Raw genomic sequence first — 23,267 nt, forward strand, 5'->3', positions numbered from 1 at the left:
CTGATCAGGGTGCAGCTCCCGGGAACGTCCCTGGGGACAAACTGTTTGTTCCCCTGCAATACCGGCTGAGGGTACTCAGGGAAAACCATGACTCCGCTCTATCTGGTCATCCTGGCATCTTGGGCACCAAACACCTCATTACCAGAAACTATTGGTGGCCTGGGTTGCCTAAAGACGTTAGGGCTTACGTCGCCGCTTGTGAGGTTTGCGCTAGGTCCAAAACCCCTAGGTCCCGACCTGCGGGCCTACTACGTTCCTTGCCCATTCCCCAGAGACCTTGGACCCATATCTCCATGGATTTTGTCACCGATTTGCCTCCATCTCAGGGCAAGTCGGTGGTGTGGGTGGTAGTCGACCGCTTCAGCAAGATGTGCCACTTTGTGCCCCTTAAGAAGCTACCTAACGCCAAGACGTTAGCTTCTTTGTTTGTGAAACACATCCTGCGTCTCCATGGGGCCCCAGTCAATATCGTTTCTGACAGAGGGGTACAATTTGTTTCCTTATTTTGGAGAGCTTTTTGTAAAAAGTTGGAGATTGATCTGTCCTTCTCCTCCGCCTTCCATCCCGAAACTAATGGCCAAACGGAAAGGACCAACCAATCCCTGGAACAATATTTAAGGTGTTTCATCTCTGACTGTCAATTCGATTGGGTCTCATTCCTTCCCCTTGCTGAATTTTCCTTGAATAACCGGGTCAGTAACTCGTCAGGGGTCTCCCCGTTTTTCTGTAATTTCGCGTTTAACCCAAGATTCTCCTCCGTCTCCCCTGGTTGTTCCAATAATCCTGAGGTAGAGGATGTTCATCGGGAACTGTGCACCGTCTGGGCCCAGGTTCAGAAGAACCTAGAGGCGTCCCAGAGCGCACAAAAGATTCAGGCGGATAGTAGACGTTCTGCTAACCCCCGGTTTGTCGTCGGGGATTTGGTCTGGTTGTCGTCCAGGAACTTGCGCCTTAAGGTCCCGTCCAGGAAGTTTGCTCCCCGATTTATTGGACCTTATAAGATCATTGAAGTCCTCAACCCTGTATCCTTCCGTCTGGAGCTCCCCCCATCATTTCGCATACATGACGTCTTCCATGCCTCCCTCCTTAAACGCTGCTCCCCGTCCTGGTCCCCCTCGAGGATACCTCCTGTTCCCGTTCTCACCCCTGAGGGGGTGGAATTCGAGGTGGCTAAGATTATGGACAGTAGGATGGTCCAGGGCTCCCTCCAGTACCTGGTCCATTGGAGAGGATACGGGCCGGAGGAGAGGACTTGGGTACCTGCCCGTGATGTTCACGCTGGGGTATTGATCAGGAGGTTCCACCTTCTCTTCCCCACTAAACCGGGTCCCCTTAGTAAGGGTCCGGTGGCCCCTCATAAAAGGGGGAGTACTGTTAGGGATCTGCCAGGTACTTCATCTAGGTATACTCCTGGGATTAATCAATCCACACCTGAGGCCAGACCTGTTCGACTGACACCATCTCCCACCAACCAGGGTGGCGGGCTCAGGAGTGGGAGAGCCTATCGCGGCCTGGTCTGTCGGAGTTAGCTCCGCCCCCTGTCCTTTATTACCTGCCCTGTTCTCTCCCTCAGTGCTTGTAATTCTTTTGGATTCCTGGCCCCACTGCTGCTTGCTCCAGCCTGCTTCTGCCGTGCTTCTGCCTTGCTGCAGTTCTGCTTGACCTGCTTTGCTTTGCCCCTGGCTTGCTTCTGTCTCCTTGCCCGCTTGGGTGTACTCACTTCGTCCTGGTCCTGACTGTCCGTTCGCCGCTCCGTTTCCTCGTGGCGTTCCGTGGCTACTGCCCCTTCCCTTGCATGTTCCCTGTTTGTTTTCCTGTGCACTTAGACAGCGTAGGGACCGCCGCCCAGTTGTACCTCGTCGCCTAGGGCGAGTCGTTGCAAGTAGGCAGGGACAGGGCGGTGGGTAGATTAGGGCTCACTTTCCCTTCACCTCCTTCCGGCCATTACAGACACAGTACCCAACAATCTGTAGGGGCAGAGGGGTATTGGGGCGGCCGCAGGCTCGTATTATTAGGCTGGGAAAGCCCAAAAACAGTGGCCCTTCCCACCCAGGCTGCTGCTGCTGTGTTGTATCTGGCTGGTCATAAAAATGGGGTAACCCCACATTGTTCTTTCCAATTATTTATTTTTAAAAAAATGACGTGGGGCCATTTTTCACAACCAGCCAGATACAACGAAGCAGCAGCAGCCTAGCATTACCAGGGTGGGAAGGGCCACTGTTTTTGGCCTTTCCCAGCCTAATAATACCAGTCTTCAGCCGCCCCAATGCCCGACCATCACTACAGATGGTTGGGTACTGGATCGTACCCGGCTCTTCCCGGCACCCCTGGTTGCAGTGGGTACCGGGGGAATAATGGGGGTTAGTGTTAGCCTTTTCACCGGCTAAGACTTTGCCCTGCCTTAGTGATGGATGCTGTCAATCGGTCAGCAGCCATTACTAAGGCAGTAGCGATAAAGTTTAATAAAAATACAAAGACAGAAAAAATTGATTTATTTAAATAAAAAAAAACCCACACAACCATTTTATTGAGAATAAAAAGCCGTCATCTAAGAAGTTCTCGAATCCGACGTAGTCCAACGACCAAACCTGTAAAAAAACACAAAAAACACATTATTAAGGGCCTGTTCACATCACCGCAGCCCTTCCATTGAGGAGTTCCGTCGGGTAACCCCTCAACAGAAAGGCAAACTGAAACCTCAGCTTACGTTTCCCTCATCATTGATCTCAATGGTGAAGGAAACGTTGCTGAAGGTTTCCGTTTATCACCGCTGTGACAGGATTCAGTTGTTTTGCATTGTCGACTGCGCTATTGATTCCGCCAAAACAACGGAACCCGTTCACAACGGTGACAAACGGAAACAATTAGCAAAGTTTCCATCACCATTGACATCAATGGTGATGCAAAAGGAAGCTAAGGTATCCGTATGCCTAACCCGACGGAAACCTCCAATGAAACCCCTCAACGGAAGGGCAGCGGTGATGTGAACAGGGCCTTAGATACAGGGCCCATGTGCATGTGTGATACTGTTTGTTGGACACTGTATCTAAGCCTACCGGGCCCCCTGACAATCAGCTGTTTTGAAGGGGGTGCAGTATGAGTGCTGCTTCCCCTTCATTTCCCTTACTTGCTCACACTGGTGAATGGCTGACACGTCCATGTCGGAGGTTCAGTGTGAGAAAGTGACCGGAATGAAGGGGAAGTAGCGCTCGTACAAGTGGCTGCACCCCCTTCAAAACAGCTGTTTGGCGGGGGTCCCGGGAGTCGGACCCCGACCCATCAGCTTCAGCAAGACACTAATCTTAAACTTACCCTCCTCCTAGGCCGCAGCAGAGGTCCACACTCCATCAAGTGTCGGGATCAGTGGCGGATTAAGTAAACCATGGGCCCTGGGCTGTTCCACAAGCCTGGGCCCCCTTGTCCACCACCGCCCTGCCACGTCATGTCTATATTAAACACCACCTTTCTGTGTGAGCATTGACAAATGAGTGCTACGATTCCCCTTGTCAAAGGGCTGTGTCCCTACATATTGACAGTCTCCAACCATCGCTGACAGTCTCACACTGTGTAGGGACACATCCTCCTGACAAGGGGAATGGTAATACGCATTTGTCTATTAGTCCTGGGTACACAAAGACTTTATGTGGAATACAAGGATTTCCGATAACTGACATGTCAGGAGAGGTGACAGATCTATAAATGCAATGACTCACAGGCGATGTCTTCACTGATGGGTCGTTCTCTTTTCTTCTCCATCTGACACAGACCGCTATGGCGACTTCTCCTGATGACTGCAGAGTTTCCTGATGAGAAATCTTTTCCCCTTGATTCTGTAGCCATTTTCAGCGTCTATAGCAACATAAAAATTCAGAAATAAACACCATAAATTGTCTTATACCCCAGACCCCTAAGCAAATTAAGACCCAGGCCCATACATTAACTCAAACCAATAAATTCAGTCCCCAAGAGGTAACTAAACTTTTAAAAAACATTTGGCGTGTCATAGTGAGAGTGATATGTCAGAAGTTTTGATCGATGGGGGTCCGAGCATTGAGACCACCACCGATCACTAAAACAAAGCAGCGGGAGTGCTTGGGTGAGCGCTGTTCCACTTAATTTCTGACTGTCTTTTCTCGGCGCGGTGTACGGACTCATAGACTTTCTGTTGTGCCCATACACCGCATGCTTGGCTATCAGAGGAAAGACGATCAGAAACAAAGTGGCAAAGCACTCACCTGAGCGCTTCTGCCACTTTGTTTCAGCGATTGGTGGGGTCTCAGTGCCCAGACCCCCACCGATTAGAACATTTGACATGTCAATATGACATGTAATTTTTTTTAAAAAGTTTCGTTAGTTACCCTTTAAGCAGTCAGACACCCCTCCCCAGTGCATCTGACTGACTGCTGAGTGCCCTATGGGAGGGTCTAAGTGTCTGACACTTAGGGCGGATTTACACGAGCGTGTGCGTTTTGCGCACGCAAAAAATGCGGCGTATTGCGCGCGCAAAAGGCACTTAACAGCTCCGTGTGTCATCACCATATGATGCGAGGCTGCGTGCCTTTCGCGCAGCCGCCATCATTATGACACTCTGTATGTTTGTAGCACCTGGTGCTTTTCTGTTTGCAATCATAGTTATACTGCTGTTGAGCAAATCACGCACGTCCCACGGAGGTGCCTCCGTGTGGCATGCGTGATTTTCACGCATCCATTGACTTCAATGGGTGCGTGATGCGCAAAAAACGCAGAAATATAGGACATGTCGTCAGTTTTACGCAGCGGACTCACGCTGTGCAAAAATCACTGACAGTCTGCACTGCCCCATATACTTGCATAGGTCTGTGCGACGCGCGTGAAAAGCACGCGCGTTGCACGGACGTATTACACGTTCGTGTAAATCTGCCCTTATGGCTCTTGGGGGGGAAGGAGTTATTCCCCTATAGAACCCTGAACAGTCAATCAAATGCTCTGCCCCCCCCCCTGCAGTATAATAACTACTGAGGGCTCCATGGGGGAGATTATACTGCAGGGGGGGGGGGGGGGTTCTGAGCATCTGACTTACTGCAGAGGGCTCTATGGGTGGAAAATTATTTTGCACACAAAAAATGTGAGATTAAACACCCTATATACAATTCACACTAACACCAAACACTATATATTCAAACCACACACACTATATAGACTTACATTATAGACACTATAAACACAGCACACACTATATACACAGCACACACAATATAGACTTACATTATGACACACACACACACACATAAACACACACACACACTACATAGACTTACATTATAGACACTATATACACAGCACACACTATATAGACTTACATTAACACACACACACACACACACACACACTTACTTACCAGTCTTTTCCTCTGCGGTTCTTGTCTCTGGCAGCCTCCAGGACCTTAATCATGTGACTGTGACGTCACCACAGGTCCTTCACCCTCTAGTTTCAGTTTTGCCGTTATCAGGCAGCTGCTGGAGGTTTAGACAGGAGGGACAGTGTACAGCTACACAGAGGAGCAGACTGTCAGGGAGACTCCAGCACCTGCCCATCACATTCTCTGACAGTCTGCTCTCTACAGCTGATGTGCTGTGCCCGGTTCCCTGGCCGCAATTGACTCCCCCTGCGCCCTGGAGAGTTTTGTTTCACTCGTGTGCGGTGTGGGAAGCTATGGGCCCCCTGCAAGCCTTGGGCCCCGGGCGACCGCCCGAAACGCCCATATGGGGATCCGCCACTGGTCGGGATGTTGTGTGCAGCGCATAGCGTCGTGACGTCATGCGCTGTGCACAGCGCTGACGTCAGAACCTCCACTGCGCTCCGGAAAGAGGGGGGTAAGTACGGTCAGTTACTATAGTAACGGGCCGGTGTCGTTTATTACATAGGCCTCAGTTACTATCGTAACTTTTCATTGATGTGGTGCAGGGGGCCCGGTCACAGTTGCGACCGCTGCAACCCCTATAGTTACGCCACTTGCGCTCCATACTTCTCCCCCTGCACCATGACGTGCCGGTACATCGTGATGTGTCAAGGGGTTAATGTTTTGTACTAATGCTTTCTCTTTTAAATTATCTGACTGTAATTGAAAAAATACAAGTCACAGCTGGCGGTCTTTGAAACTCTGGTGATGTGAGAAGGAGCTACAAAGGTGGACTTGTCCTTTGGGAGTCCAGCGGCCGGCATAACGCTTCATAGCTATGTTGAGGAAAATCTGTTATTTACCTTTAAGGTGGTTTATTGATAAAAGTTAATAAAAGCTGTGGCCGACCACCATCTAGCTATAAAGAGTACTTTGTGTCTTGATCTTTATTTCATGTTCTTGGGGCAAGGCTGCCCTTATAATGTTCACCTGCCTGCAGTCTCAAAGAAATTAAGTGTTGTCATAGTTGAGCAGGGCATTCATGAGTCTGGTGGGTATTGTTATGGTACTAATAATAAGCATAATGTTAAATAAGTCTGAAGACCACCCATGTACCAAAAGAGCCCATGAGAGGAAGAGACATAGGTTTAAAATCAATTTGGGATTTTGAGCATACGATTATAGATCATACCTAACTTATTATTTAACAAAAAAAAACAGACGAATGACTAAGTGGAAAATATTGCCACGGCTTTCTTTATTAAAATGAATTTAAAACATAACATCAAATTTTTGTTAAAAAAATACTTTTAACCTCGAACTTACAGGAGTTCAGCCATAAGCTCGAACCCAACTTCACCAGTGAAAGAGTTTACCCAACTATTGAGTGACTTTACCCAATTCATTAACAAAGAGGCTGTGACAAGATATAAATACAAAAAAAAATTTGTGCCTTCTTCTTCCTTCTTCAAGGGCTGAAAAGCTGACAAGCAGCCAGACACTGAACCCCAAGTCACATTGGTTCAACAAGAACCCAATGACCTGCTATCACTTACATAAGGGAGAAACCTTCCCCAGTGACAGTGGATAATTGGCCGACGGGCCAACCAATAACCCCAGCTGTTTCCAGAAACTGCACATATACTGCTGGTAATATTGGGGCGAAAGTTTCCCGCCAAAAACCTTTAAAGGCTCAAACATGGGGTTTTCATACTCACATGTGGATCCCTCCTTATTGTTTGGGATTCAGTCTCTGACATAATGAACATAGAGGTTAATGGTGGAGATGCCAGAACAATATGCAGGAATGGGCCAGGCACAAAAAAATGTATTGTAGTCAGTTACCAGCCTACAATATATATGGACAAAGTCAGAAATCAGAAAAGATAATGAAACTGGCCAAATAACCCCTGGGTATGGCTGGAACTGCGGTGCACCATCCCTTAAATATAAACTATACAGAAATATGGTTAAACAGATCTGCACCACAACTGCAGTATAAACACTACAGTAAAAATTGCAGCAAAACCTCATGTTATAGCTCTGTTATTTATGCATTGAAATGCAGTATTATTAGGACACTGTATGGCTTGGGTCAACCAGACGAAATAATTATTGGGGCCCACCCTTCAGCTATATAGAAATAAGGCGACCAATCTTGATTGTATAGTAAAATGTGTGTGGAGTAAAACAAAGACCGATATTACCACCGTACAGTGACCATACAGTGGTAGATACCAGTCCTATAGAGGCACTCTGTAGCCCATAAAAGTGCAGTTACGTCCAGTGACTCACAACTGACGTCTTCGCACTTTGGAGTCGTTCACTTTTCTTTTTCTTCTTCATCAACCGGCCCAGAACACCATGACCACTTCTTCCAGCCACTAATCACCTCTGCAGAATTTGCAACACAAACGTGATGTGATGACGTCACTGCGCCCGCACACACGAAGACGTCACTGCACCCGGCCATGGCAGAGAGGACCTATCCGCTCGTCGTGGGAGAAGGGTTAGATGAGTTTTTTTGTCTTGTTTGTTATTGGCGCAAAGGGGGCCCACCTAGTATATGAAGGGCACAAGGGGGCCTAACTGCTATATGGAGGGCATAAGGGAATCTAACTACTATATGGAGGACACAAGGGGGGTTTAACTAATATATGGAGGGCACGAGGGGGCCTAACTAATATATGGAGTTCACAAAGGGACCTAACTACAATATGGAGGGTCTACTCTGATTGCTTTGTGTACAGAAAGAGTAAAAGGAAGTTGGTTACAGTACTGGGGCTTTTGGGCAATTTTTTTTTGTTAAGACAAACTCTATTTTTCCATTCTATATTTCCCTCCTCTCATCCTCTGCACAATACATGCGGTGTAAAGTGTACAAATTCATGTGGTTTGACTTCTATGAATGACTTTAAAAAAAAAAACCCGCACTGCTCATGTGGTTTGTTCTAGACATATGTTAATAGCCAGAATTTTGCAATAGTACTATTATGAGTGATGAAAATATGTGTGCATCTATCTATCTATCTATCTATCTACTTATCTCTCTACGATAACATTCCCTTTTTAGCAACCCTAAATGTACCTGTAATCAGTGCCGTAACTACCGCTGTAGCACCCGGCACGGCCCCCATCCCTATGGCCGGAGGCTCCGCTAGCAGCCGCTATGGCTGCTACAGCGCGACGCCACTGAAGGGGTTGTTCCTACAAAAGACATGCATCCCTTATCCACATGATAGGGGATACATGTGTGATCGCTGGGACGCCCAGCGATAAAGAGAATGGGGGACCGAAAGTCCACCGAAGTTCTCCATGACAAACCTCGGACTTCCGGGGTCTGTCGGCAGCTCTATAGAAATGAATTGTGCACCGGTCGCGCTTGTGCGCATGCGTGACCAGCGCTCCTTTCATTTTTATTGAACTGCACAGACCCCGGAAGTCCGAGGTTTGTTATGGAGAACTTCGGGGGACTTTCGGTCCCCCGTTCTCCTTATAGCTGCCAGCGATCACACATGTATCCCCTATCCTGTGGATAGGGGATGCATCTCTTTTATAGGACAAACTATAGGCCGTTTTATTTTGGGTGGGGGGTTGGGGGCTGTATGGCGTTATCTACAGGGGGGCTGTATGGCGTTATCTACAGGGGGCTGTATGGTGTTATCTACAGGGGGTCTGTATGCCGTTATCTACAGGAGGCTGTATGGCTTTATCTACAGCGGGGTTTTGGGGCTGTATTGCGTTACCTACAGGGGGGGCTGTATGGTGTTATCTACAGGGGGGCTGTATGATGTTATCTACAGAGGGGGGGTTTGGGGCTGTATGGCGTTATCTACAAGGGGGCTGTATGGCGTTATCTACAGGGGGGCTGTATGGCGTTATCTACAGGAGGCTGTATGGTGTTATCTACAGGGGGCTGTATGGTGTTATCTACAGGGGAAGGCTGTATGGCGTTATCTACAGGGGGAGGGCTGTATGGCGTTATCTACAGGGGGGCTGTAAGGCGTTATCTACAGCGGGCTGTGTATGGCGCTATCTACAGGGGGCTGTATGGTGCTATTTATAGGGTGCGCTGTGTGGCAGAATCTATAGGGAGGCACTATGTACAAGGGGGGTTGTGGGATACCCAGGGGAGGGGGGCCCCAGTCAAAAGTTTGCTATGAGGCCCACTCTTCCTAGTTACGCCCCTGCCTGTATGTATTTCTTAAAGTGCTGCAGCTCATTAAAGGAAGTAGTTGGGCAGAGATATCAACTTTCGAGAGTCTTTCACAGGGTTATACTTGAGCAGCAAGTCACTGCAAAAATGGGAGTGGCATTTTGAGCGGCATGGCTTATGCAAAACAGCATGGCTGAATATATTCAGACCCTTTACATTAATATCAGACCCCAGCCCCCCTAAATATATTCAGACCCTAGACCAGTCCCTCTAAATATATTCAGATCAGACCCCTAACTTAATTTAGACCCCAAACCAGACCAAAAAAAATATTCAGAAATAATAGACAATTTTTAATTTTTTTTTGGATGCTGCCTCCCCTCGCTGGCAACCGGGTGAAAACTATATATTAGCAGATGAGTGAGGGAGTATAAAAATAGGGAAACACCCTGTAAAACCAGGAGAATGGACGTGTCTATTTGGGTAATAGATATATACTTTAAAACACATACACACACACATACTGTATAAAGTATACACAGTATATCCATGTGAATAATAATATAATCAGTAGAATTATAGTACAGTAAGATCTGCTTTGTCTTACATATATACCTGTGTTTATATACGTGTCTTGTATTTTTTTTAATTTGTTCATCTCCGTAGTTCCTTTTATTTTGTGTGGGTTGTTCATATTTCATGATAGACGGCCACGTTTGCAGGGGTGCTTACAACATTTCCAAGATTGGATTCTTGCTAAACTAAAAATTTGTATAATAGGAACTATGAGTGAATAACTTGAATTCTATTCTAAATGTATCCATATTACACATTACATGACTAAAGGATGGTATACAGGACCACTACCCAATAAATAATGTCACGGGGTTGGGACCATTCATTTGATTTAGAGTAAAACTGCTATTTTGTGCTCCTCTCTTTATCTGGAAGTAACTTGTTGGGTAGGGATCAAATACTTTCTTAGGCCCCATGCACGCAAACGTGCTTTTGCGGCCGCAACTCCCCCGAAAATCCATGGGAGAATTGCGGCCCCTTTCATTTCTATGGGGCCATGCACACGACCATAGTTTTTACGGTCCATGCATAGCCCGGGAGCCCGCACCGCAGAAAGAACGGACATGCCTTGTTACGCCCGTTTTCTGCGGTCCAGGCTCATTGAAAATAATGGCATGTGCATGGCCCGCGATTTGCGGGCGGCTCGCGGCTGACAGTCCGCAGCCAGCCGACCCGAAAATCACGGCCGTGCACATGGCTACGGTCGTGTGCATCAGGCCTTAGGCAATGAAATGATAGGAATGATGACATAAGCAAGTGACGAGTGGGACGATCTTGTGGGATGATTGACTTGAGCCAATCACAAATAAGTTGAATATTATTGGGTCAAAATCTTGTAGTGGGTGGAGATACAACATCCAACAGCCAACCAGATGATGGTACTGATGACAGCAACAAGATGTTGTAGGAGTTAGTGAACTATTGGTGCTTCCCCCATTTGGCGTACTGTCATACAATGTTATAAGTTAGTTATAAGTTAAGTTATAAGCGCCATACCGTTTGGTGTCTATATAATAATGTGAGGCTCTGTTCACATGTGTGCCGGAACCTCCATCTGAGATTTGGTCAGATTTGACGGGAAGAATAGTGCTGCATGCTGCGCGATTCTTACTGGAAAAGTGACGTACACCTGATGAATCCCATTATAACTTAATGGAGTCTATCAGGCGTCGGTCTTATGCCTTGTACGACGGACCCAGCAATCTATCCTGTATTCTGTTATGAATGGAAACCAGGATGTAGATGTGAACAGAGCATGATACAATGCCACTGCCACCATACACTGCTAAAATAATATACTATACAGTGTTTATGTAGTAGTGCCATACATGATCCAAGTAACCCTACCCTACCCTACAGTGCTCAAATATCAATAGCATACGGTGACAAAGTATTAACTCTATGCATGAATATGTCTACATTATACATAATGAAGGTTTTTTGTGATCACAAGCCTCGGATGCCAGGTTATCTGTGGTGCTCCCTTCAGCAGGAATGGCTGATGAACAGGTCTAACACCCCTGTATTAAAGGGGTTGTCTACGAACTGACATCTGAGGACCTATCCATAGGATAGGTCATCATTATATGATCAAAGGGGTCAAATACCCACACCCCACACTGATCAACTGCTCTGGCGGCCTCCAGGCACTGGACGTCCATGTCGGAAGCATGGATATTGGATTGCTGCAAAACTTCTCTGGTCGAGTTACTGAAGAAATTCATGTTGCATTTTAATAATTTATCACATTGAGGGGTCCCATCTTAATCTACATCAAGAACTGCTCTGCCAGCTCTACGGTATACTACAACACAGTAGCGTGATCATAGTCATTGTGTGTACACCTCAACACAATACTTCTGAAAGGGCCAAAAACGGCTGTAAAAAACGCCGCAAAAATAGTGAGTGGCTTAAAAAACATCTGAAAAATCAGGAGCTGTTTTCCCTTGAAAACAGCTCCGTATTTTGAGACGTTTTTTATTTTGTGTGTGCACATACCCTGAGTGAAAAGGTGGAAAAACCTTCAAGTCCTCAATTTGGCCATGAAGCCAGCATCAGCTCCCGCTTACACAGCCGGCACCAAATCCCCTGAAAGTGGACATCAGTGCCCTCCTAACAGCTCCAGCCACACTTAATTTTGGGGGTTTGAGAAATTCACTTAGTGATCACGGTAAGAGCATGGGCAACGTTTGCTGCAACACACAGTGTGCACCGCTGATACCTGCCTCTAGTTTTCTCTTACAAATTTAGGAGGTTGGCATTGCAGCTATACACCTTAAATAGCCTGTCGGCTCGTACTGATGGCAGCTATCTGCCCAACCCCTGCATGCACATGCATGCTCGTCCGAGCATTCTTGTGTTCTCAATGGGGAGAGGGGAACAAGATACCTTTGACAGCAGCTTATATGCCATGAGAATAATGCATCGGGCATGTTGATATTTGACATCTGTCTGGGGAGAATATAGCCACCCACATAAGCATTAGATGGTTGACTGGTCCCGCCGAAATCGTTGGGTTTGGCCGTCTTTTGTCTAATATATATATTTCCAGCGAGGCCAGAGAGTCTAAATAAAGTTTGTTATATCCTAGCGAAATGTAATAAATACATTGCAGACTAGGAATTGTAATATTTCGGCGAGACTTAGCGTTGCAGACTGTAAAATTGTAATATTTCCGGCCAGACCAAGAGTTGCAGATTGAAAATTGTTATATAAATTACGTGTATAATATAGACTGTTAGAATGGATGGTTTACGGTCCATATTCAAATCTCCAGGATCGGCCGTAAAATGAAGAAATTGATGGAAGTGTGTGGAATCCATAGAGGAGGGCGGCTCCAAGCCGCAGATTGGGCAAAAGGTATTCTGGAGAACAAAGGGAAGTTGGAAGGTAGTAAGTTGATGGAAAGTGCTTTAGAGGGATTTGTAGAAGAGGAAGTTAGGAATAAGAAAGGTATTGTATGTATTAGAAAACACAGGACCAGTCGACGCCCGGTAATGGCGTCCGTACCTCATGTTGAGTGTGTCCTCATTGTGGGCAGGAAACCTCCCTGCCCCTGATGTGGCCACGCCCGGCCCAACCATTCAGTATGAAATAATCGCCTTGTTAATTTTGTCATTTGTAGTGTCTTTTCTATTTTTAGATTCAATTCTAGTGTGCAGGACGCTGTTCACTGATGAAGCAACACGTCATCATAATATAGAGCTGGTGGCCGACAGATTGGACTGTTACAGATTATGTGTTTGATGTTTTGAACGTAGATAATTCCTATACAATGGTGTGATGAATGATTGCAGATACGTATATTGTTTTGCCGGCATTGAAAGTGTTAAGATTGTGAGACTAGACGCTGTGAGAAGTGAGTGTGTGACCCCCCCCTCCCCCCTGTAGTATGCTGTGTTTGGGAGGAGGAGGAGGGGGGGGGGCTGACTGGGTGCAGTCTGCAGGGCTGATGAGACAAAGGATTTCAATATTCACTGCTTTTAGAGATATATATATATCAGTAATGTCTACAAACCTAAATAAATTTCTTATCTTTGAGCATGCGCTGTTGTTTATAAAAGTTACGATATTTATGTGTTATGATGTGATCAGATTTCATGTGTTTTGATGTTAATTCAGATGTATTAAACTATAGATACTGTGAGGCACGGGGTTTTGAAAATGTATGTGCCCCCACCATTCCCTATTTTTATATACAGTTTGTTGGTTTGCAGTAATTAATGTTATCAGATATAATATTTTCTGTTTTATTGAATAACTAACTACAATTGTTTTGTTTTTGATTTCACACATGAGTTATGTCGTTGTAAAGATAAAATGTATTTTCGTCAGGAAAAAGTCATTTTTGTTTCAGGCTGTTGTACATTACAGGGGGTTAAACTAGTGCCCGACCTTGTTATGTTGAGATGTAGTTTTGAACTCTGCTACATTACTTTCGCAGAATCCACAAAGGGGGGAATGGTGAAGGAACTGATCAGGTACCATTTTGGTTTGTTTTGAATTAATTAATTTGATTTAAGGAGATCTACAAAATGTGTATGAGACCCCAATGAGTAATCCAGATTAAATGTGTATGAGAGTAACCTAAATTTTGATGTTTTTCTGTGTAGATGGTTCCAGATCTTTCCAGAACAGTAAATATGGCACTGGGTGAGCTGTGCTGTATTCTCCACCCAATATGAGGTATTGTGTAAAAGACCATCCCCCTCCAGCAAAGTTACACAGGAGGTGACATCACTCACAGATGGGTCTTTACAAATTTAGATGGGGGAGAAGGCAAAACAAAAAAAATTGTCTGGACATTGTTAATTTGATGTAAAGTTTTTAGGAATTTTTTTATTTGTTTTTGTATTAATCAAGTATTTGCAGAACCTGATAAAAGTGAGATTCTCAAAGTGTTCTGGATTATCAGATGAGTTTGGAGAAGTGTATAACATTTGGTTTTATTTTAGAGGATGAAGACGCCACCCCTTTGAAATGTTCTATCTATATGTGACATGGGTTTTTAATGTAAATTTGTAATAAAGAGATTTTATTATACAGTATGTACAAGACAGGATATGAGGCACCAGGTAAATTACCCAGAAACCACTCTCACCTTCTTGTTCATCTCAAGGAGCGGAGCTGGAGGTGCTCGCTGAGACTTGTAACCTGGCGAAAGGTAAGACGGCCGACATTTACACTGACTCTAGGTACGCTTTTGCCATCGCCCACAATTATGGGCCTATTGGTAGTAGGAACTTTATTGGATCATCGGGTAAGCCAATTGAGAGAGCAAGAGAAGACAGACCTGACAACAAGGGTATGTGCAGCCAGGTGTCAGTAAATAGGCTTGTCCCTGGATACAATAATGCCACCACTAGGTTTGTAGCAGCCGGCATGATGTGCACACGGCATGACATAGGTAAAACAGCAAAGGTACCTGTGAAAAGTGCAGCCCGGCCAGATTACCCATCCCAGCGACTGCAGAACATACAACTACCCGAGGTAGAAGTGTATTACAATGTGCTCGTGTGTGTAGACCTGTTCTCAGGGGGGCCTGAAGCCCGGCCTGTATCTTCCCCACTGCAGACGTTGTGTGTAAGTGACAGGGGAACAGTGTTATCCCAAGTATTGGCCTAGTGTTTGTACAATGATAAGATGTCAGCAGTTCTCTAGACATTGTCCCAAGGTTAGTTTGTTTAATAATTGTATTTAAGAAGTGTTGTGGGAATATTAAATACTGAGGTTAAGTTTTATGTAAAGTTCTAGACCAGCCTCAGCATTGGACTATTGGATGTGTCAGATAAAAGGTACAGAAGCGGAATATTCCCATTCGAAAACATTTTTATTTGTTTATTTTTGTTATTGTGAAAGGGAAATTTTAGAGCAGAGAATTCTGTGCAGTGTATATGTGTATGTATAGATATATATAAAGAAAAGAGGAATCAGTTTATAGGTATCAGTTTTAGTTACTGCCCAGTGTGAACGTTTAACATAAATCTATCATTGTTAATGTTTTTCTTCAAGTTAATTATCTGATTAAGATAAATTACTGATTAGGCTATGAAAAGCATGTTCTTCACAGGAAGAGTCCAACTGGGAGCGGAAGGCGTGAGAACCAGATTCTAACAGAATGTGGACGGATAAAGGAAGGTAAACCGGTAGCGCCCAATGCATTCTTGATCGCACTTGTATTGATGGTGTATGACCTCACATATGCCCCAAGACTGCAAGGATCGACGTGGTAAGATCTAATTGGTATGTCCCAGGCTTTACAGCTGTTGCTGCTAAATTCTGTTAGAGCTGTTTGATTTGCCTACAGAACAGTCCTGGCAGACCGGTGCCAACCTTATCATACCCACCTCACACGAAGAGAACCGACCTTGAGAGGCCTTCCCAGGTAAAACGAACCAGAGTAGAGTAAGAAAAAATTGGGTTGAGACACTTGTCAGATAAACATGTGGAATCTGTGTATATTTTTGTGAGCTGGAGATGTTCTAGGCAATCAGCTGAGATCAAGGTACAAATCCTGCTGAAAGAGTATCACCAAGTGCAAATGAAATGTACCCAGTAATCATACATCTTCTAGGTGCCCTGTCCATTGTAACAAAGAAGTTTTTTTCCTATATATAAAGGTGTTTGATGTCATTTGAGGGCCTGACATTATTGTATGTACTTAGAACAACGTTTATAATGTATGCGGATGATGTTATCACCAGATTAGTATTTATTTTAACAATTGACAAGAGTTGGGGGTCCCCGGCAAGTGCCAGTAAATATGAACTAAAAGACTTTTAACACGATGAACTCCATCACTGAGATGCGGCAGGCGCAGCCTGAGCCAGTACAACGCGTTTATCATGAACTGACGGCAGTGTCACAATTCTAAGCTGCCGCCCAGACAAGTAACTTGCCAGAGGAAGAGTACAGATGCGGAGGGTTTGTGATAGTCACAATACAACTCTACTAATCCGCCTACGTGGGATCTCACACCAGGCTCACAGCATGAGGTGCTATGTACAGCCCGGTGACGTAAACTAAAGGACACGGTGTCGGACAGATGAGAAGGACCAAACCAAGTCCTGATGACATCAGCAAAGATCAAAGTAAAGACCAAAGACCTGAGTGAATCCGTCAGCAGGATCAAGTGTTTTGATAAGTAAGTGGCTAGGATGGGGTAATAATAACTCCCCCACTGGACAGCAACGTAGTCTGACTCCACAATTGTATGGGTTACCCTGAGGGTGACAGTCAGTGAAGAGCAGAAGACAGGAGAAGAAGGGGACGATGGTTTACAGGACTGGCAATGAACTGATGGGACCCGAAACCTGAGGGTGATAGCATGAGATTGGTGATAGCATTATGATTATTAGTTGAGGCCCTATTGTTTATAATGTCTGAGGTTTATAATTATAATGTGTGTAAATAAGCCACGGTGCTGCAAATTACAATCTGAGGAGTTTTATGTGAAGGTGTGAGGTGAAGGTCACTGTGCTGCCCATGACCTGTTATATCTTCAGGGGTAAAGTCCTATTAGGACAGTAAGTGACAGTGCAACATTTATTACTGTTAATAAAAATGTAGACTGGATTAATATATATATATATTACAACCAGCAGCGGTTTGTAGATTATACCAAGACAACCATCCTGTATCCTGATGAGAATAGGGAAAGTTAGGACCACTCCGACACCTTGGAAATCCAGGTACAAAGGGGGGTCACTCATCAGGAGTAGCTCGTCTCAAGCTGGTGAAGAAATCCAAAACAACTACCCGCCTGGTTCGAGTGGTCAGTGGTAGGTTGCTAGGCAAGACTCAGGGATAGAGTAATAATATTTTTAGGGGGGACTGTCAGGGATCATTACTATGTATATTGTTTGAAAAATATTATCCTCACACATATGTATATACATTTCAGTTTTTTTTGTAATATACTGATATATAATAAGTTCTTTGTTCATGTCGGATACACCTATGGAAGACACCACCCCCTGGAATGCAAGAAGAGTGAGTCTGAGAAGTTACAGCTGAGAAACCGGTGGGGGCTTTGGCACTCCCACATCTCTAGGGAGGAGGCATGTGTCTTTCTTTTTCTGTGTTTCTTTGTTCTGAATAAAAAAGTTTCAGTCTTCCTCCTGGCTGACTGAGGGAAAAGATGTCTACCGACATTTGTCTGTGTGGTGTACTTCTTTCCAGGCATGCCTTCAGCTTTCAATTTACAGAGGTGGTTATTCGGTGTGAAATACGGACTTGACATATGGGCACCATCAGGGGTAATGAACTGTCATAACATCATGTCAGTGAGGGCTGCATGTGACCCGGAATGTGTTGTATAGTGCATGGGAAAACATAAATCACCCTGTAGACAATCAGATCATGGGTATGATCAGTATGCAAGTGTGATAAGTGAAGTAAAGGAGGAAAATAAAGACAAGTTGTAGGCCACAGAGTGTTATATTCATATGTTGTTAAATATCAAATATTTCATTGCAGCTTCGTCTATCTATATTCAGTGTATACACACATATTTGTTCTATTCCTATTAGCAAGACAATCAAAAATACATTTTGAGTTGTGTCTTATGGAGCCTGTGATATAAAGTGGTATCTGCTTTGAACAAGCCCTTATTGTTAGAAGGATCCCCAGAAAATAAGGAAATTACAGTGTCCTGTTGCTAGGACCCTCAAGGATCAGCTTTAACCTGTCTGAGGCAAGTGGCGAGTGTTGAATAACCATGCAGTGCCACCACAGGAGAAATAAGGCATTACATGGTTCTCATTAAAGGGGTTCTCTGAGCATTTTAAATTGATGGCCTATCGTTAGGTTAGGCCATCAATAACAGATCGTGGGGATCCGACCGATCAGTTGACTGAATGTGCTGCGACCTCTTCAATGTTTTCCAGGCACAGCGCCGTACACATCTGTAGTGGCTGTGCCTGGGATTGGAGCTCAGTCCCATTCATATGAATAGGACCAGAAACCCAGGCACAGCCGCTGCAAAAGTGTACGATGCTGTGCCTGTAAACTGGGAAAAGGCTGCGGCGACTAATGTCGTGGCCCCATCAATCAGCTGATCGGTGGGGCCCTGGGAGTCGGACCACCTTCGATCTAATGTGGACGGCCTATTCTAAGGATAGGCCATCAATATAAATTGCCCGCATAACCGCTTTAATGTTAATGGACTGTCCATCTTATGCATAAATAAGCCAGAGTAAAGAGACACTTCTTTTAGTCGCTCTCCCCCTTTACTAATAGATGAGGATCCTGAACAGGGGACCCTCTACTATAAACTAAAAACTCAAAATTCCCTGATAAGGTATTTGAAATGGATTCTCTAAACCAAACAACTCCCTTTATTTTACAATGCAAGTGTACCTACAATCAAAAAAGCAATACTTAAAGGGAATATGTCATAAAAAAAATGACCTATTGCTTAATTTTGGGTCATTTTTTTCTTTATTTTCTTTGTCATCATCTATACTAAAAAATAATCCTAAAATCTTGCCGTTTTCACTCTGGCTACTGAGCCTCACAATAAACTGACCCTTGCTGTTCTGTAGAGATCACTTCTGAGCAGTCATCTCATTATCATCACAGGCAGGATTTCAATGACAGGTAGCACCTATATATGGATAACACAAGATCCACCATTCATAATAGACTGACCCTTCCTGTTCTGTAAAGATCACTTCTCAGCAGACATCTCATTATCATCACAGGTACAATGACAGGAAATACTTCTATATAGATTACACAAGATCCACCATTCATAATAGACTGACCCTTCCTGTTCTGTAGAGATCACATCTCAAAAGTAATCTCATAATCATCACAGGCAGGATGACAAAGACAGGTAACACACACACACACACACACACACACACACACATATATATATATATATATATATATATATATATACACACATACACACTACCGTTCAAAAGTTTGGGGTCACCCAGACGATTTTGTGTTTTCCATGAAAACTCACACTTATATTTATCAAATGAGTTGCAAAATGACTAGAACATATAGTCAAGACATTGACAAGGTTAGAAATAATGATTTTTATTTGAAATAATAATTTTCTCCTTCAAACTTTGCTTTCGTCAAAGAATGCTCCATTTGCAGCAATTACAGCATTGCAGACCTTTGACTCTGTTAAGTTGCTGAGGTAATTGGGAGAAATTTCACCCCTTGCTTCCAGAAGCCCCTCCCACAAGTTGGATTGGCTTGATGGGCACTTCTTGCGTACCATACGGTCAAGCTGCTCCCACAACAGCTCTATGGGGTTGAGATCTGGTGACTGCGCTGGCCACTCCATTACAGATAGAATACCAGCTGCATGCTTTTTCCCTAAATAGTTATTTCATAATTTGGAGGTGTGCTTTGGGTCATTGTCCTGTTGTAGGATGAAATTGGCTCCAATCAAGCGCTGTCCACAGGGTATGGCATGGCGTTGCAAAATGGAGTGATAGCCTTCCTTATTCAAAATCCCTTTTACCTTGTACAAATCTCCCACTTTACCAGCACCAAAGCAACCCCAGACCATCACATTACCTCCACCATGCTTGACAGATGGTGTCAGGCACTCTTCCAGCATCTTTTCAGTTGTTCTGCGTCTCACAAATGTTCTTCTGTGTGATCCAAACACCTCAAACTTCGATTCGTCTGTCCATAACACTTTTTTCCAATCTTCCTCTGTCCAATGTCTGTGTGCTTTTGCCCATATTAATCTTTTTCTTTTATTAGCCAGTCTCAGATATGGCTTTTTCTTTGCCACTCTGCCCTGAAGGCCCGCATCCCGGAGTCGCCTCTTCACTGTAGACGTTGACACTGGCGTTTTGCGGGTACTAGTTAATGAAGCTGCCAGTTGAGGACCTGTGAGGCGTCTATTTCTCAAACTAGAGACTCTAATGTACTTGTCTTGTTGCTCAGTTGTGCAGCGGGGGCTCCCACTTCTCTTTCTACTCTGGTTAGAGCCTGTTGGTGCTGTCCTCTGAAGGGAGTAGTACACACCGTTGTAGGAAATCTTCAGTTTCTTGGCAATTTCTCGCATGGAATAGCCTTCATTTCTAAGAACAAGAATAGACTGTCGAATTTCACATGAAAGCTCTCTTTTTCTAGCCATTTGGAGAGTTAAATCGAACCCACAAATGTAATGCTCCAGATTCTCAACTAGCTCAAAGGAAGGTCAGTTTTATAGCTCCTCTAAACAGCAAAACTGTTTACAGCGGTGCTAACATAATTGCACAAGGGTTTTCAAGTGTTTTCTAATCATCCATTAGCCTTCTAACACAGTTAGCAAACTCAATGTACCATTAGGTCACTGGAGTGATGGTTGCTGGAAATGGGCCTCTATACACCTATGTAGATATTGCATTAAAAACCAGACGTTTGCAGCTAGAATAGTAATTTAGCACATTAACAATGTATAGAGTGTATTTTTGATTAATTTAATGTTATCTTCATAGAAAAAAACTGCTTTTCTTTAAAAAATAAGGACATTTCTAAGTGACCCTAAACTTTTGAACGGTAGTATATATATATATATATATATATATATATATATATATATATGTATAGATAGATAGATAAACACAGGATCAACCATTGAAAATAGGTGATGGACACAGCTCCCTTCCTCCCCCTCCCTGCACAATGACCTCCGCACAGGCCATGGAGCATGCCTAGAAAACTCTCCCAACAATGGGTCCACTCCTTTTCACAGGTTTCCATGGTCCATGTGACTGCTGTAAAGCATATCTCTAAATGCTATTAACAGCAGGCAAGATTGCTGCCCCCATAACCATGTTCAAAAAATAGAATAAAAAAATTTACAGTCAAAAAATAAAAACAGATCAGAAAAAATAATATGTTTCACTATCTGGTTTTAACTCAAAAAAAAGAAAAATGTAGGTGACACTTTCCCTTTAACAAAAAATATGCATTGGTTGGGGGCCTGAGCACTGAAACCACCATAATGGCTAGAACAAAGGGGCTACAGGAGGGGTGAATATGGACCATAGACTGTAATGCAACTCTGATTATAGCCAAATCTGCATAAACAGGTCCATAAACAAGACCTTGATGAACTTTGCATTCAATACAATCCTATATACCATACTATTTGTTATTGCAAATTTAACATTTATTGACTGGGGATATGCCACAAACCTGCTTACATGGTCGCCATACTTACGCATATGTGCTTGTACGTGCGCACGCATTTTTATAACGATAACAATACAGTAAAACAACAAACATGGTGAAACCTCAGAGTTTAAGTACAAACAGCTTTTTGCATCATGCGTTCATCGCTGTCACATCAGCTAACCACATCCTTCTGCTCTCAGCAAAGAAGACCATAATCTGCTGTTATACAGTATTTGTACACAACCACCATCTGCGCACATGAATGCCAACTGTACCCGGGCAACAAACACTTCTGTAACTATGAGCTGAAAACAAGGACGTCTGTGAGACTGAGCTAATATCACTTGAAGAGTGTTTGATAACCAAGGAGTTAAGTGGAGTACAAGTTTTATAAACCACAGAACAAGTCTTCGTTATTCTCCAAGACATCTGTTTTCTCTGTGTACAATAATATGAAGGAGCACGTCTCATGTCCTGCCATTGGGTACTTGAGGGATCTGGGACCATGGAGGGGCAGGCATTTATTTTAGTTTAGCAAATGTTTTTTCAAATTGCATATTGAAAATTTTGTAGGTTTTGCTGATATATTAATTAATCAATATATATTGGATCAGTGCCATTACGAGGGACCCCATAGCATTTATTGAAATAGTGTCGTTATATAGATTATATATATACTAGTATAGAAAACACGTTACACGGTTTGCTAGCAAAAGGAATGATGATAAGTATTTGTAAAAAATATTATAAAAAAAATATAAGTGAATTTTAAAACCTATTTACCAAAATTTGAAACCTAAGAAAAATGCGGAAGCGTTTGCTGAATAATAGATTATTCACCCAGGGTAAAGGACGTCGACCTCCTTCGGGTTGTTACCCTATAATAGAACCGATAAAAACACAGGGACATATACAAAAACACCGAAAAAGGCCATACTTACAAATGGACACAGCCAGGCCAGAAATGCTGATGAAAGGGCGAGCAGGTGCTTTAAATAATAATAGCCACTCCCACTAGTCTTGAGGGGAGTGGTGTGTGGTGCATGGGATGTGTAGTAAGAAATAATAAATGAATAGTGTGTGTGCAAGTGTAATACTAAAAGTGAAATATAGGGGGCAGTAATAAATGAAGTGCCTCAATGGAAATAAATGGATAATGGGGTGCAAGTGAGTGAAACATGGAGGGATAGTGTGTACGTCATGAGGCACAACGTGTATAGCCAGGTAAAAGCCTATTTGTGACGCCTTGATAATTCATAGAGCGGGCTACCCTGCTTGCTATGCCAAACAACAACACACCATGCTCTCCCAGCATCAAAGACCCGGCTGTGTCCAAGAGAAGCGAATATACATAGTAATGAAAAATACCTGGGGTATTGGTAATCATTTTGGCCAAAAGGACGCAAGCTCGCAATCCACGACAAGGATCCCCAGACTTGCACCACACACCACTCCCCTCAAGACTAGTGGGAGTGGCTATTATTATTTAAAGCACCTGCTCGCCCTTTCATCAGCATT

This window comes from Rhinoderma darwinii, chromosome 1, assembly GCF_050947455.1.
Source record: "Rhinoderma darwinii isolate aRhiDar2 chromosome 1, aRhiDar2.hap1, whole genome shotgun sequence".
NCBI classification, from domain to species: domain Eukaryota; kingdom Metazoa; phylum Chordata; class Amphibia; order Anura; family Rhinodermatidae; genus Rhinoderma; species Rhinoderma darwinii.